This window comes from Leuresthes tenuis, unplaced genomic scaffold (assembly GCF_036924035.1).
Source record: "Leuresthes tenuis unplaced genomic scaffold, fLeuTen1.0.hap1 SCAF_24, whole genome shotgun sequence".
Taxonomy (NCBI): Eukaryota; Metazoa; Chordata; class Actinopteri; order Atheriniformes; family Atherinopsidae; genus Leuresthes; species Leuresthes tenuis.
Window position 1 is genome coordinate 20,891,486 of NW_027325378.1, and position 15,708 is coordinate 20,907,193.

Genomic DNA, 15,708 nt, shown 5'->3' on the forward strand with positions numbered 1-15,708 from the left:
GTAGGTGTGAATGTCCAGCCATAATTACTCACAAACGGGTAAGAAAAGGTAGTATTGCCAGACCATACATGATCAAAACAGGGAGTGGAGGTGGTTCAGCTGCAAGAAGGTGTGAATGTCCGACTAAAGTTAAAATATATTAACAAAAGCGGGAGGAGAGGTCTTCGGATGAGATTGGTTGAGAATTTCCAACCATAATCTATAAAATGCGGTGAAAAAAAAGGTGTGATAGAACACTAAAAGGTGGAGCGGAAGTGTTCGGCTGCAAGAAGGTGTGAATGTCCGACTATATTTGGTGAAAAGCAGGTGAAGCAAGGTCTGAATGCCCAACCTTACATCATCAAAAGCGAGATCAGAGGTGTTTGGCTGCAAGAAGGCCATAGTTTGCCAAAAGCGGGTAAGGTGCGAATGACCGACTAAATATCAACAAAAGTGGGGGCGGAGGTCTTCGGATGCAAGTGGGTGTGAATATCCCACCATACAAGTATAGTGGAGAGGAAGCTGTGAATGGCCGACCATGGTTTGCAAAAAGCGGGTGAGAAAAGGTGCGAATGTCCAACCATACATGATCAAAACAAGGAGCGGAGGTGTTTGGCTGCGACAAGGTCTGAATGTCCACCCATAATTAATGAAAAGCGGGCAACAAGTAGGTTTGAATGCCCAACCATACATCATCAAAAGCAGGAGTGGATGTGTTCGGCTACAAGAAGGTTTGAATGTCCGAGCATAGTTAGTAAAAAGCGGGTAAGAAAAGGTTCGAATGCCCGAACATACACCATCAAAAGAGGGAGCGGAGGTGTTCCGCTGTAAGACGGTGTGAATGTCCGACCATAGTTCGTAAAAAGCGGGTAAGAAAAGGTTAAAATACCCGACTGTACACAATCAATAGCGGGAGCGGATGTGTTCGGCTACAAGAAGGTGTGAAAGTCAACCCATGGTTTGTAAAAAGCGGGTAACAAAAGGTTCGAATGCCCGAATATATACCATCAAAAGCGGAAGCGGAGGTGTTCGGCTGCAAGAAGGTGTGAACGTCCGACCAAAGTTTGTAAAAAGCAGTTAAGAAAAGTTTCGAATATCCAACCAAACATAATCAAAAGCGTGAGCAGAGCTGTTCGACTGCAAGTAGGTGTGAATGTCAGATCATAATATGCAAAAAGCTGATGAGAAAGGGTGAGAATGCCCGACTATACACCATCAAATGCGGGAGTTGAGTTTCGGCTGTGAATAGGTGTCAATGTCCGACCATAATTGCTGAAAAATGTGTTAGAAAAGGTAAGAATGATGGACCATACATCATCAAAAGTGGGAGAGGTGGTGCAGTAGAAGTTGAAATTGATCTAGACATTGACAAATATGAAGGACAAAGCAGTTTCCACTTGGTTTGAGTGAAGCAATGAATTTTATAGCAAAATCCGAAATCATGCATAACTCCTCAAAAGGAACCTATTGCTCAACCAAGATGCTTCTTTCTCATTCAAGGGTATATGAGGAACTTTCTGCTTGATACATTTTAGACATTGATAAATATGAAGGACAAAGCAATTTTAACTTGGTTTGAGCAAAGCAATTCATTTTATAGGAAAATCCGAAATCGTGCAGAACGTATGAAAATAAGCTTATTCTCGGATTCCTGATCCTTCAGTGTTGCTATTTCTTCTACTGCGAAGTACAATGTTATTCTTTGTTGAAGTCGAGCTAGACATTGATAAATATGAAGGACAAAGCAGTTTTATCTTGGTTTGAGTGAAGGAATTAATTTTATACATAAAATCCCAAATCATGCAGAACGTATGAAAAGAAGCTTATTCTCGGATTCCTGATCCTTCAGTGTTGCTCTTTCTTCTCCTGCAAAATCCAATGTTGTTCTTTGTTGAAGTCGATCTAGACATTGATAAATATGAAGTTAAAAGCAGTTTTAACATAGTTTGAGTGAAGGAATTAATTTTATAGTAAAATCCGAAATCGTGCAGAACTCATGAAAATAAGCTTATTCTCGGATTCCTAAAACTATTGATTTGCTCTTTCTTTTACTGCGAAGTACAACGTTGTTTTTTTGTTTAAATCTATCTAGACATTGATAAATATGAAGGTAAAAGCCATTTTAACATAGTTTCAGTGAAGGAATTCATTTTATAGATAAAATCCGAAATCGTGCAGAACTCATGAAAGCAAGCTTATACTCGGATTCCTGAAATTTTAGATTTGCTCTTTCTTTTACTGCAAAGTAGAACGTTGTTTTTTTTTGTTTAAATCTTTCTAGACATGGTAAATATGAAGGACAAAACAGTTTTAACATAGTTTGAGTGAAGGAATGCATTTTATAAGCAAAATCCCAATTCATGCAGAACTCATGAAAAGCTTTTTCTCGGATTTCTGAACCTTTGCTCTTTCTTTTACTGCAAAATACAACGTTGTTTTTTGTTGAAATCTATCTAGACATTGATAAATACCAGCTGAACTTCTCTGCTGTTGCTTTTGATCTTTATGGTTGGACATTCTTACCTTTTCTTACCCGCTTTTTACAAATTATGATCTGACCTTCACACTTACTTGCAGTCGACCACCTTCTCTCCCGCTTGATATTGGAAAATTTTCTTTCATATTCCTCCGCTCCCTCTTTTGATGGTGTATGTTCGGGCATTCGAACCTTTCCTTACCCGCTTTTTACAAACTATAGTCGGACATTCACACCTTCTTGTAGCCGAACACATCCACTCCTGCTTTTGATGATGTATGGTTGGGCATTCGCACCTTTTCTTACCCATTTTTCAGTAATTATGGGTGGACATTCAGACCTTCTTACAGCCAAACACCTCCGCTGCCGCTTTTGATCATAAATTGTCAGGCATTCACACCTTGTCTTACCCGCTTTTTACAAACTTTAGTCGGACATTCACACCTTCTTGCAGCTGAACAACCTCCGCTCCCTGTTTTGATCATGTATGGTCTGGCAATACTACCTTTTCTTACCCGTTTGTGAGTAATTATGGCTGGACATTCACAGCTTCTTGCAGCCAAACACCTCTCCCGCTTTTGATGATGAATGGTCCAGCATTCTTACCTTTTCTAACACATTTTTCAGCAATTATGGTCGGACATTCACACCTACTCACAGCCGAACACCTCCGCTCCCGCATTTGATGGTGTATAGTCGGGCATTCTCACCCTTTCTCATCAGCTTTTTGCAAATTATGATCTGACATTCCCACCTACTTGCAATCGAACAGTTCTGCTCCCGCTTTTGATTATGTTTGGTTGGATATTCTAACCTTTTCTTAACTGCTTTTTACAAACTTTGTTCGGACGTTCACACGTTCTTACACCGGAACCTTACCCGCCTTTTACGAACTATGCTCGCACATTCAAACCTTCTTGTAGCCCATCACATCCACTCCTGCTTTTGATGATGTATAGTCGGGCTTTCGAGCCTTTTCTTCCCCGGTTTTTACAAATTATGGTTGGACATTCAGACCTTGCAGCCAAAAACCTCCGCTCCCTCTTTTGATTATACATTGTCGGGCATTCGCACCTTGTCTTATCCGCTTTTTACAAACTTTAGTCAGACATTCACACCTTGCAGCTGAACCACCTCCGCTCCCTGTTTTGATCATGTATGGTCTGGCAATACTACCTTTTCTTACCCGTTTGTGAGTAATTATGGCTGGACATTCACACCTACTTGCAGCCGAACACCACCTCTCCCTCTTTTGATGATGTATTGTCCGGCATTCTAGTCTTTTCTAATACATTTTTCAGCAATTATGGTCGGACATTCACACCTACTCACAGCCGAACACTTCCGCTCCCGCAATTGATGGTGTATAGTCGAGCATTCTTAGCCTTTCTCATCAGCATTTTGCAAATTATGATCTGACATTCACACCTACTTGCAGCCGAACAGCTCTGCTCCCGCTTTTCATTATGTTTGGTTGGATATTCGAACCTTTTCTTAACTGCTTTTTACAAACTTTGGTCGGACGTTCACACCTTCTTGCAGCCGAACACCTCCGCTTCCACTTTTGATGGTATATATTCGGGCATTCGAACCTTTTTTTACCCGCTTTTTACAAACCATGGTCGGACTTTCACACCTTCTTTTAGCCGAACAACTCCGCTTCCGCTATTGATTGTGTACAGTCGGGTATTTTAACCTTTTCTTACCCGCTTTTTACCAACTATGGTCGGACATTCACACCTTCTTACAGCGGAACACCTCCGCTCCCTCTTTTGATGGTGTATGTTCGGGCATTCGAACCTTTTCTTATCCGCTTTTTACTAACTATGCTCGGACATTCAAACCTTCTTGTAGCCGAACACATCCACTCCTGCTTTTGATGATGTATGGTTGGGCATTCAAACCTACTTGTTGCCCGCTTTTCATTAATTATGGGTGGACATTCACACCTTGTCGCAGCCAAACACCTCCGCTCCCTGTTTTGATCATGTATGGTTGGACATTCCTACCTTTTCTCACCCGCTTTTTGCAAACTATGGTCGGCCATTCACAGCTTCCTCTCCACCATACTTGTGTGGTGGGATATTCACACCCACTTGCATCCGAAGACCTCCGCCCCCACTTTTGTTGATATTTAGTCGGTCATTCGCACCTTACCCGCTTTTGGCAAACTATGGTCGCACATTCAAACCTTCTTGTAGCCGAACACATCCACTCCTGCTTTTGATGATGTATGGTTGGGAATTCATACCTTTTCTTACCCATTTTTCAGTAATTATTGGTGGACATTCACACCTTTTTGCAGCTGAACACCTCCTCTCCCGCTTATAATCATGTGTGTTTTGATATTCGAAAATTTTCTTTCATGTTTTCTAGCAATTATTGATGGACATTCAGACCTTCTTGCAGCTGAACACCTCCGCTCCCGCTTTTGATGGTGTATAGTCGGGCTTTCGAGCCCTTTCTTCCCCGGTTTTTACAAATTATGGTTGGGCATTCAGACCTTCTTGCAGCCGAAAACCTCCGCTTCCTCTTTTGATCATACATTGTCGGGAATTCGCATCTTTTCTTACCTGCTTTTTACAAACCAGGGTGGGACTTTAACACGTTTTAGTTACCAAACAACTCCGCTCCCGCTATTGATTGTGTACAGTCGGGTATTTTCACATTTTCTTACCCGCTTTTTACCAACTATGGTCGGACATTCACACGTTCTTACAGCGGAACACCTCCGCTCCCTCTTTTGATGGTGTATGTTCGGGCATTCGAACCTTTTCTTACCCGCGTTTTACAAACTATGGTCGGACATTCAAACCTTCTTGTAGCCGAACACATCCACTCCTGCTTTTGATGATGTATGGTTGGGCATTCGCATCTTTTCCTACCCATTTTTCAGTAATTATGAGTGGACATTCACACCTTCTTGCAGCTGAACACCTCCTCTCCCGCTTATGATCATGTACGGTTTGATATTCGAAAATTCTCTTTCATGTTTTCTAGAAATTATTGATGGACATTCAGACCTTCTTGCAGCTGAACACCTCCGCTCCAGCTGTTGATGGTGTATAGTCGGGCTTTCGAGCCTTCTCTTCCCCAGTTTTTACAAATTATGGTTGGACATTCACACCATCTTACAGCGGAACACCTCCGCTCCCTCTTTTGATGGTGTATGTTCGGGCATTCAAACCTTTTCTTACCCGACTTTTACAAACTATGGTCGGACATTCAAACCTTCTTGCAGCTGAACACCTCCGCTCCCGCTTTTGATGGTGTATAGTCGGGCTTTCGAGCCGTTTCTTCCCCGATTTTTACAGATTATGATTGGACATTCAGACCTTGCAGCCGAAAACCTCCGCTCCCTCTTTTGATCATACATTGTCAGGCCTTCGCACCTTGTCTTACCTGCTTTTTACAAACTTTAGTCAGACATTCACACCTTGCAGCTGAACCACCTCCGCTCCCTGTTTTGATCATGTATGGTCATGCAATACTCAGCACTTTCTGACTACTCTATCAACTGGTCTAAGACCACAGTTCTGCCCATTAACTGTAGGGTCCAGAATATACCTGTGATCACTTTACAGTCAGGAAATATTAGATATTTAGGCATAAACTTTTCCTCCAGGCTCTCAGAGCTAACAAAGCTAAATCATGTGCAATTATTAAAGAGAGTAGAGGACGATCTCTCTCGTTGGAAGTCCTTACCTATATCACTTATGGGGAGAGTTACAACCATTAAAATGATGATACTACCAAAGGTTAATTATTTGTTCTCAATGATCCCCATGAAACCATCTGCTACTTGGTTTAAGTCACTAGATTCATGCATCTCCAAATTTCTGTGGAAAAACAAACCACCACGTATTAGTTTAAAAACCCTACAGAAGACCAAGGACTGTGGTGGATTAGATTTACCTAATTTTCAGCACTATTCCTTAGCCAATAGGTTACAGTATATATCAAAATGGTTTAAACCTAGCCCAATAGATGAACCATGGATAAATATAGAACAAGCATTGTGTGATAATCTGGAAATCTCTGACCTGCCACTTATTCGTCAAAACGTAAAAAATCACAAATGTTTCAAAAGCATTAACATCAGCACCTCTCTGACAGCCTGGTGGGAATTTCTTAAAATAACAAAGTCCTCACTTGTCCCGTGTAAGCTTACACCCATCTGGAACAATCCTGACATACTGCAAAACAAAAAAATGCTAAACTTTACTCTGTGGAAGATCAAAGGAATCAAACATCTGGAACATATAATCCAAAATGGAAATTTTACTTCATTTGATGAGCTCATATCACAACATCAGATAGGCAGCAATAAATTCCTAGAATATCAACAACTTAAGTCTATAATAACAAAGAAATATATCCTCCACCAACCAGACTTACAACTCCCGACTAGGGTAGCAGAATTTCTAAGCATTTGAACCCCAAAACTACTATCAAAAATATATAAATTATTGTCTAAGATAGATGACACAATGTCTCTTCCATCCTCAAAATGGGAGGCAGATTTATCCATCAGTTCTAGTCATAGCTTCTGGCCACAAATATGTTTGAACACCTTCAGAATGACTCGAAATCCTAATTTACAGCCCATACGATACAAAATCCTTCATAGAACACTGTGTGGCTGTCTGGGGCGCTTGGCCCTCCTGGGTATTGGGTGGGGCCTCTGCCGGGGGGTTTGGGGGAGCTCGGGCTCCTGGTGCCCGGGTCCAGTGCACGGCCCATGTCTGGGCGGCTGGGGCCTGGCGGGGTCGGTGGGCTGTTGCCCCTGGCTCCCCTATGCTTATGGGGGCTCTTTCCGGGGGCTTCCTCTGCAGTCTTCTGGGTGGATGCGTGGTTGCCCCTGCGGTGGGCTTCGTGGGTTCTGTGCTCTGTGGGTGCTGCTGGTGGCCTGGGTCTTGTGGCCCTCTCTGCCTGCTTCTGATTGCTTGGGGGGGCTGTGGATGTGGCCCTGTACGCTTATACACTCATAACTAAGCACGGTTATCATGTAGGTCCTGTGCCATGGGTGTTGCATGTTCTCACACACACATTCATTAGTCCAGTAGCATGGTCGCTAAGCAGTTGATGTATTATCATGTCGTCTCAGGTCATCTATATCCACAGCTGTGTTGTATGCGATTGCCGCTTCTAGTGCTTGTTTTAGTTTGTTTGTGTGTTTGTTTTTTCTCTGCTTGTCTGCGTTCAGGTGCTCCTGGTGGCGCTAAGGCTGGATTCCCCTCATGTCTTGTCTGTTTTGTTTTTTACAGGTGTAGCAGCTGGTTGTCTGGTTTTTGTTTCTATTTTTGTTCTGTTTCCTCTTCTTTCCTCTTCTTCTTTCCTTGTCCCCCGGTCCGGTTCAGTTCTATTAATTGTCATATATGGTAAACAGAAATAAATAAATGGGCATCAAGGGGAGCTTTACATTTATAAAACTTCCCTTGGCAAAGCAAATCTGTTTGGCATCAAAGGTATTCAGACTACAATTCTGCTGCCATAATGCTGAACAGGAGAAGGGAAAAAAAAAAAAAAAAAGCAAAGAAGACAGTTCTGCCGAAAGCCAGGGACTAGACCTGTTCTAAGTTCTATACTTTTTAAAAGGGGCGTGTTTATCAACTATGGAATTAGAAGATTTACAAAAATGGTCAAGTGCTAGATCTTCATCTGGGATTTTAACAGTGTCATGAGTATAACTATTCAACAGATCAGTTAAAAAAAAACCTGCTCATGGAGATGTTTCAGGATCTGGATACCAAGCGTGGACCTAATGTTTTCATTTTTGCAATTCTGATACAGGCTATTGAGCAGTGATAACTAACACCAAGTTCAGATACTGCGGATTTTCTACCTTTTATTTGTTAAGATTGAGCCAATCAGGGACAACCTTGAAGGATCTCTTAAGTTTGGTTTTGTAGGATCAGTAATTACCTGAGAAAGGTTGATATTGGTACACACCTTTTTTAAATGATCAGAGGCAGAGTTCAACTTGTTTAAATTAAAATTGCCACACAGAGATTGGGTTTAGGCCACATGCACACAGAATGACATCAACAAATATTAGAAATATTAAACATTTACACATAGATTTTTGAATACATGTAGAGGAATGATACTTTGAAATGTGCTCATTGTGCTATTTTACTATTTTCATATGCATGTGCAATGAAGAATTGCTTGCTCACATATCGGCTGCTGAATGCAACGAAGACCTGCTTATCCAGTAAAGTTCAATGTCAATGTGTAATATTCAATTAGGATTTGCAAAACAGTGAAGTTAAACAATGAATGGGTCCATAGTCGGTATGAGTAGACTACAGGAATATTTACCTGGGTGTACGTTCAAACAGAGATGAGAAAATTGCGATAAATAATTGTTTGTTTGTTTGTTAGTATGTATATGAATGTTATGTGTATAAACTGTGTTGAGTTATATTAACTCAGTAGTGTCTCAGTGAAACAACCGACGGGGGAAGCCTTGCGGTGACAACAAAAGCAGTGTTTTACTGATCAGTCAAGTTTCTCCAGTGTACTCCATACAAACTGGTTGACTACTGAAGGGATAGAAAATGGGGAATACTTGTTTTAAAGCAAACAAGGAATTAGATGGGAAAAATACATGTTTTAACGGGACCCAGACAATATTAAATACTCAGACAGATGGGAGAAGTGTAGTTTTGTAGGAAATCACAAAATTATTACATAAAATGAGTGAAATCAATTGAAGAATGCCTTTCTGAAGAGCTGTTTACCACAGATGAGCAGCTTTGCGACCAAGCACATTGTAGATCGCTTTACTGCCAAAATGATCTAATTTAATGGATTGGTTTAGACATGCATAACAGCATTTTAAGAACAAAGAGAGAAACAAAAAGGGACAACGCTTCACGGTGGAAGGTGATGTATAAATAACTGTGTATATGATGAAGGAGAGACCATTTGAGCAGCACAGCCATTTCGCAGCACAGGGACAGCAGTCCAAGTTAAAGGATCTCCCACGTGGTATCACCTGTCACACTGTGTCAAGGCATCAAAAGAAGAAAAAATCCTCAAACTCAAGGACAAAGAGACGAAGACTCCGGTGAACGAAGTGAGAGGACTGACAAACCAGAAATACAAAAGGATGCTCGATATCAAGATCCAGAAGAAGAGACTAACAATGCCACGAACACTTACGATGCTGGGAATGATGCCAGCAATGAACAGAGAAGAAGATTCAGTGTCATCAATCTGCAACACGTGCCTCTAATGAGGGGGTGAATATAGAATCCTCAACGATTACAACGTCTCTGGGAACTGTGACAACAACAAGGTTTAAACCATTTTGATATATATTGTAACCTATTGGCTAAGGAATAGTGCTGAAAATGAGGTAAATCTAATCCACCACTGTCCTTGGTCTTCTGTGGGGTTTTTAAACTAATACGTGGTGGTTTGTTTTTCCACAGAAATTTGGAGATGCATGAATCTAGTGACTTAAACCAAATAGCAGATGGTTTTATAGGGATCATTGAGAACAAATAGTTAACTTTTGGTAGTATAATCATTTTAATGGTTGTAACTCTCCCCATAAGTGATATAGGTAAGGACTTCAAACGAGACAGATCGTCCTCTACTTTCTTTAATAATTGCACATAATTTAGCTTTGTTAGCTCTGAGAGCCTGGAGGAAATGTTTATGCCTAAATATCTAATATTTCTTGACTGTAAAGTGATCACAGGTATATTCTGGACCCTACAGTTAATGGACAGAACTGTGGTCTTAGACCAGTTGATAGAGTAGTCAGAAAGTGCTGAGAATTTATTTATGAGTGTGATCGTGTGAGTGAGAGACGTCTGTGAGTTCTGAAGGAAAAGTAATACATCATCAGCATAAAGACTTATTTTATGCTCAATATTTTGGAATTGGATGCCTTTAATATTTCTATCTTGTCTGATAGAAGCTGCTAAAGGTTTGATGAAAATAGCAAAAAGTGAGGGAGAAAGTGGGCAACCCTGTCTTGTACCTCTCTGCAGACTGAAGCTTGGAGAAGTTTGATCATTTGTCCTGACACTTGCATTTGGGGAGCTATATAATATCCTTATCCAGTTGATGATGTGTGACCCAAACCCGAATTTGTTTAATGCTGTGAATAAAAATTTACAGTTCACTCCATCAAATGCTTTTTCTGCATCTAGAGAGTCGATTGTGGTTTCCAAGTTGTTGATGGTTGAATAGTCTATGAGATTAATGATCCGGTTTGTGAACGAACAGTTGTGCCTACTGCTCTTCAGCCTGTCAAATGAAACTTAGAATTTGAAACGTGACAAATGCCCCAAGGAGTTGAGTCGTAAACGAATCAACACTGTTTCCTGTGCGAGGACCCGTCAGCCGAGGAGTTGAGTCATGAACGAATCAATAGTTTCCTGTGCGATGACCCGTCACCCGAGGAGTTGAGTCGTGAACGAATCAATACTGTTTCCTGTCCTGCTGACTGAGCTTATGAAACTGCCGCCTGCCATGTGGTGAGGAAGGGTACTGCATGAAAATGAACGAATCACTCACTGAGACAACTCGTTACTCCCGAGTCACTCCATCAAATGCTTTTTCTGCATCTAGAGAGTCGATTGTGGTTTCCAAGTTGTTGATGGTAGAATAGTCTATGAGACAAACGGGTAAGAAAAGGTAGTATTGCCAGACCATACATCATCAAAGCAGGAGTGGATGTGTTCGGCTACAAGAAGGTTTGAATGTCCGACCATAGTTTGTAAAAAGCAGGTAAGACAAGGTGCGAATGCCCGACAATGTATGATCAAAAGAGGGAGCGGAGGTTTTTGGCTGCAAGCTCTGAATGTCCAACCATAATCTGTAAAAATCGGGGAACAAACGGCTCGAAAGCCCGACTATACACAATCAAAAGCGGGAGCGGAGGTGTTCAGCTGCAAGATGGTTTGAATATCCGACCATAGCTTGTAAAAAGTGGGTAAGAAAAGGTTCGAATGACCGAACATACACCATCAAAAGAGGGAGCGGAGGTGTTCCGCTGTAAGACGGTGTGAATGTCCAACCATAGTTGGTAAAAAGTGGGTAAGAAAAGGTTAAAATACCCGACTGTACACAATCAATAGCGGGAGCGGAGTTGTTCGGCTACTAAAAGGTGTGAAAGTCCGACCATGGTTTGTATAAAGCGGGTAAGAAAATGCTCGAAAGCCCGACTATACACCATCAAAAGAGGGAGCGGAGGTGTTCCGCTGTAAGACGGTGTGAAAGTCCGACCATGGTTTGTAAAAAGCGGGTAAGAATAGGTTCGTATGCCCGAATATACACCATCAAAAGCGGAAGCGGAGGTGTTCGGCTGCAAGAAGGTTTGAACGTCCGACCAAAGTTTGTGAAAAGCAGGTAAGAAAAGGTTCGAATATCCAACCAAACATAATCAAAAGCGTGAGCAGAGAATGCCCGACTATACACCATCAAATGCGGGAGCGGAGTTGTTCGGCTGTGAATAGGTGTGAATGTCCGACCATAATTGCTGAAAAATGTGTTAGAAAAGGAAAGAATGATGGACCATACATCATCAAAAGTGGGAGAGGTGGTGCAGTAGAAGTTGAAATTGATCTAGACATTGACAAATATGAAGGACAAAGCAGTTTCCACTTGGTTTGAGTGAAGCAATGAATTTTATAGCAAAATCCGAAATCATGCATAACTCCTCAAAAGGAACCTATTGCTCAACCAAAGGGATGCTTCTTTCTCATTCAGGGTATATGAGGAACTTTCTGCTTGATACATTTTAGACATTGATAAATATGAAGGACAAAGCAATTTTAACTTGGTTTGAGCAAAGCAATTCATTTTATAGGAAAATCCGAAATCGTGCAGAACGTATGAAAATAAGCTTATTCTCGGATTCCTGATCCTTCAGTGTTGATATTTCTTCTACTGCAAAATACAATGTTGTTCTTTGTTGAAGTCGATCTACACATTGATAAATATGAAGGACAAAGCAGTTTTAACTTGGTTTGAGTGAAGGAATTCATTTTATACATAAAATCCCAAATCATGCAGAACGTATGAAAAGAAGCTTATTCTCGGATTCCTGATCCGTCAGTGTTGCTCTTTCTTCTACTGCGAAGTACAATGTTATTCTTTGTTGAAGTCGATCTAGACATTGATAAATATGAAGGACAAAGCAGTTTTATCTTGGTTTGAGTGAAGGAATTAATTTTATACATAAAATCCCAAATCATGCAGAACGTATGAAAAGAAGCTTATTCTCGGATTCCTGATCCGTCAGTGTTGCTCTTTCTTCTACTGCGAAGTACAATGTTATTCTTTGTTGAAGTCGATCTAGACATTGATAAATATGAAGGACAAAGCAGTTTTAACATAGTTTGAGTGAAGGAATTAATTTTATAGTAAAATCCGAAATCGTGCAGAACTCATGAAAATAAGCTTATTCTCGGATTCCTAAAACTATTGATTTGCTCTTTCTTTTACTGCGAAGTACAACGTTGTTTTTTTTGTTTAAATCTTTCTAGACATGGTAAATATGAAGGACAAAACAGTTTTAACATAGTTTGAGTGAAGGAATGCATTTTATAAGCAAAATCCCAATCCCAAAAGCTTTTTCTCGGATTTCTGAACCTTTGCTCTTTCTTTTACTGCAAAATACAACGTTGTTTTTTGTTGAAATCTATCTAGACATTGATAAATACCAGCTGAACTTCTCTGCTGTTGCTTTTGATCTTTATGGTTGGACATTCTTACCTTTTCTTACCCGCTTTTTACAAATTATGATCTGACCTTCACACTTACTTGCAGTCGACCACATTCTCTCCCGCTTGATATTGGAAAATTTTCTTTCATATTCCTCCGCTCCCTCTTTTGATGGTGTATGTTCGGGCATTCGAACCTTTCCTTACCCGCTTTTTACAAACTATAGTCGGACATTCACACCTTCTTGTAGCCGAACACATCCACTCCTGCTTTTGATGATGTATGGTTGGGCATTCGCACCTTTTCTTACCCATTTTTCAGTAATTATGGTTGGACATTCAGACCTTCTTACAGCCAAACACCTTCGCTGCCGCTTTTGATGGTGTATAGTCTGGTTTTCGAGCCTTTTCTTTCCCGGTTTTTACAAATAATGGTTGGGCATTCAGACCTTCTTGCAGCCGAACACATCCTCTCCTGCTTTTGATGATATATGGTTGGGCATTCGCACCTTTTTTTTACCCATTTTTGAAGAATTATGGGTGGACATTCAGACCTTCTTGCAGCCAAAAACCTCCGCTCCCTCTTTTGATCATACATTGTCAGGCATTCACACCTTGTCTTACCCGCTTTTTAAACACTTTAGTCGGACATTCACACCTTCTTGCAGCTGAACAACCTCCGCTCCCTGTTTTGATCATGTATGGTCTGGCAATACTACCTTTTCTTACCCGTTTGTGAGTAATTATGGCTGGACATTCACAGCTTCTTGCAGCCAAACACCTCTCCCGCTTTTGATGATGAATGGTCCGGCATTCTTACCTTTTCTAACACATTTTTCAGCAATTATGGTCGGACATTCACACCTACTCACAGCCGAACACCTCCGCTCCCGCATTTGATGGTGTATAGTCGGGCATTCTCACCCTTTCTCATCAGCTTTTTGCAAATTATGATCTGACATTCCCACCTACTTGCAATCGAACAGTTCTGCTCCCGCTTTTGATTATGTTTGGTTGGATATTCTAACCTTTTCTTAACTGCTTTTTACAAACTTTGGTCGGACGTTCACACCTTCTTGCAGCCGAACACCTCCGCTTCCACTTTTGATGGTATATATTCGGGCATTCGAACCTTTTTTTACCCGCTTTTTACAAACCATGGTCGGACGTTCACACCTTCTTGCAGCCGAACACCTCCGCTTCCACTTTTGATGGTATATATTCGGGTATTTTAACCTTTTCTTACCCGCTTTTTACCAACTATGGTCGGACATTCACACCTTCTTACAGCGGAACACCTCCGCTCCCTCTTTTGATGGTGTATGTTCGGGCATTCGAACCTTTTCTTATCCGCTTTTTACTAACTATGCTCGGACATTCAAACCTTCTTGTAGCCGAACACATCCACTCCTGCTTTTGATGATGTATGGTTGGGCATTCAAACCTACTTGTTGCCCGCTTTTCATTAATTATGGGTGGACATTCACACCTTGTCGCAGCCAAACACCTCCGCTCCCTGTTTTGATCATGTATGGTTGGACATTCGCACCTTTTCTCACCCGCTTTTTGCAAACTATGGTCGGCCATTCACAGCTTCCTCTCCACCATACTTGTGTGGTGGGATATTCACACCCACTTGCATCCGAAGACCTCCGCCCCCACTTTTGTTGATATTTAGTCGGTCATTCGCACCTTACCCGCTTTTGGCAAACTATGGTCGCACATTCAAACCTTCTTGTAGCCGAACACATCCACTCCTGCTTTTGATGATGTATGGTTGGGAATTCATACCTTTTCTTACCCATTTTTCAGTAATTATTGGTGGACATTCACACCTTTTTGCAGCTGAACACCTCCTCTCCCGCTTATAATCATGTGTGTTTTGATATTCGAAAATTTTCTTTCATGTTTTCTAGCAATTATTGATGGACATTCAGACCTTCTTGCAGCTGAACACCTCCGCTCCCGCTTTTGATGGTGTATAGTCGGGCTTTCGAGCCCTTTCTTCCCCGGTTTTTACAAATTATGGTTGGACATTCAGACCTTCTTGCAGCCGAAAACCTCCGCTTCCTCTTTTGATCATACATTGTCGGGAATTCGCATCTTTTCTTACCCGCTTTTTACAAACCAGGGTGGGACTTTCACACGTTATAGTTACCAAACAACTCCGCTCCCGCTATTGATTGTGTACAGTCGGGTATTTTCACATTTTCTTACCCGCTTTTTACCAACTATGGTCGGACATTCACACGTTCTTACAGCGGAACACCTCCGCTCCCTCTTTTGATGGTGTATGTTCGGGCATTCGAACCTTTTCTTACCCGCGTTTTACAAACTATGGTCGGACATTCAAACCTTCTTGTAGCCGAACACATCCACTCCTGCTTTTGATGATGTATGGTTGGGCATTCGCATCTTTTCCTACCCATTTTTCAGTAATTATGGGTGGACATTCACACCTTCTTGCAGCTGAACACCTCCTCTCCCGCTTATGATCATGTACGGTTTGATATTCGAAAATTCTCTTTCATGTTTTCTAGAAATTATTGATGGACATTCAGACCT